Genomic DNA, 2,161 nt, shown 5'->3' with positions numbered 1-2,161 from the left:
TATCAGTGGGTTTTTTCAGCTGATAGTGGGGGGTATCACTCAGTATCAGGGGGGTGGGTGTGGGGGGGGGGGGGCGGCAAAACAAGGGGGGGGGGACTCCCCTGACAAAAATAATACAGTCGAACCTGCCCTGACGGCCACCTCTATAAGACGGTCACCTGTACAAACGGCCACTTTCCATCCCCCCCCCTTGCGTTTTTTCTATATAATTTAACTGTGTAAAACGGGCACCTGTCCAACGTGGCCGCGGCCACCATATTTCAACACACAACCCCTACCACACAAAGCAATAACACCTGTCTTAGACGGCCACCTTAGTGACTCCATTACGCTTTGTCATAAATCAAGCATTGGCCCCTGGCTTTGTGGGCGAGCCGTCATAATCTAAAAACCAAAAGGAAAACCTCCCCCAGCGAAAACAACAACAACAACAATGCAACTACCTTTGGTTGGGACCTCAGAAAGGAAGGATTTGTTTTCTTCTTTTTGATCAGTCTTGCCTAAGACGGCCACCTGTCTTATACGGCCACTTTTCTCCTTGACAATGAGTGGCCGTCTTACACAGGTTCGACTGTAATTATAAAAAACAACACACAGTCTTCACGTTTACATGGCTCAGTTTCAGAAGGGCTTCCAATGGAATGGGAAGGCAATTTCCAAAGAGCGCCACGACCTTAAAACCTCCCTAGTTTTATGGCACTTGCAATATGATTTTATTTAGTCATATTATAAGTGCCGAAGATTTTGAGTAGTGACCAAAGATTCTTCACTATTAGAGAATCTTTGGTGTTACTATGGAGAGTAGGCTTAACAATTATAGGCCTACAGTGGCGTCGGTGGCCTAGTGGTTAGGCTCTCTGACTCGCAACCGTAAGGTCGTGGGTTCGAATCCCGTCAAGGGCCCGACGTTGTGTCCTTGGGAAAGGCACTTGACACGAATTTTCCTCACTTCACCCAGGTGGGAATGGGTACCCAGCTATAGACAGCGAAAGATCTTGTCAGTTTGTTAGTGTTTGAGCGCTTAATCAGCTGCTTGCACTGTATGCTTCCCAGGAAGCTGAGAATGTTTCGGAGTGTTCTATGGTCTGCTGGGGTAATAATATAGTGTAAAGCGCATAGAGCCTGCTGTTGAGCGGGGATATGCGCTATACAAATGCTATCTATTATTATTATTATTATTACAGAGAAAATTAGGAGGGTAGGCTAGGTTAAGAAAGAATAGTGCCAACCACACATGCACCCGCCAATCACCCACGTTCTTCTGGATACTGAGCCTGAGAAAAAGTTTAACACGTGGTGTATATTTCAGTAGTGCTAAATCAGCTGGTGACACAGAGTACAAGAATAGATCGTCTTGTCATTGTTTTGGGAGATGGGCAAGGAGAGGGCTTTGTCCACTAGGCCCACTGATGCATTTACAGCTAAGCCTAGATTGACATGTATTATGACAGAAGTTCTTTTCATTCTGCCGAGATATCATTACCAAAATGTGTTTGGACACGGACAATACATTATTTGTGATAAACAGTGCGACTTTCTCACTTGTAACAACAGAGAAAGCTACAGCACTGATAATGATAATATTATTACAATACCAGATCTACAAAACGCCGATATTGTTTTCGTACCCTTACTTTGATAAGCCTAGGCTTCATGAATGGCCTAGTTTTTTCCCCAGTGATCACATGGTGTGAATATCATGTGACCGGCTTTATGTTGGAGTCTCAAGGTATATAATTGGCATCTTGTGAGAATTACATCGAGTTGTACACCCACCAAAATATCTATTGACAAGGTAAGGTGAAGATTATTTTTTACTAAAACGGTATTGTGAATCATAAAAGTAACAGGTTTTCACTTTTATTTGGACAGGAATAGATCTAAATCATGGTAGGCATAGATCTAGAGATCTAATATTAGGCCTACTATTATTGTTTGCTCAAACTAGAAGATCCTAGATCTAGTCAGTTGGATAAAGGTACAGCAGGGAAGGAAACGGCGTTCTGAAAGTGAAATTGGTATTTTTTAACTTTCCCTCCCGTCTCACACTCAACTACCAATTGTCTTTGTCTATTTTCTACTAAATATTGATGCGCTGAACACGAATATCAACTTCATTTCCGTCGCAAATTAATAGTTTTTGAAATATTTGATTGTTTTT

At 42.6% G+C, this 2,161-nt stretch overlaps 1 protein-coding gene across 6 annotated transcripts in view; it reads left to right on the top strand.

Annotated features, from left to right (window-relative positions):
* The first annotated feature begins 1,688 nt into the window (after nucleotides 1-1,688).
* LOC101846478 (progranulin) overlaps nucleotides 1,689-2,161 on the top strand; it is a 52,580-nt gene continuing 52,107 nt past the window's right edge. For 3 of the 6 annotated variants that reach the window (XM_013087125.2, XM_035972004.1, XM_013087121.2), the window contains exon 1: nucleotides 1,689-1,795. The gene's annotated coding sequence lies outside the window, so the exon portion shown is untranslated. The remainder of the gene's footprint in view (nucleotides 1,796-2,161) is intronic. The other 3 variants (XM_013087138.2, XM_013087127.2, XM_005090657.3) reach the window with 1 other exon arrangement.

The sequence above is a fragment of the Aplysia californica genome, unplaced genomic scaffold (genome assembly GCF_000002075.1).
Source record: "Aplysia californica isolate F4 #8 unplaced genomic scaffold, AplCal3.0 scaffold00020, whole genome shotgun sequence".
Taxonomy (NCBI): domain Eukaryota; kingdom Metazoa; phylum Mollusca; class Gastropoda; order Aplysiida; family Aplysiidae; genus Aplysia; species Aplysia californica.
This window is presented reverse-complemented; position numbering and strand designations above follow the sequence as displayed.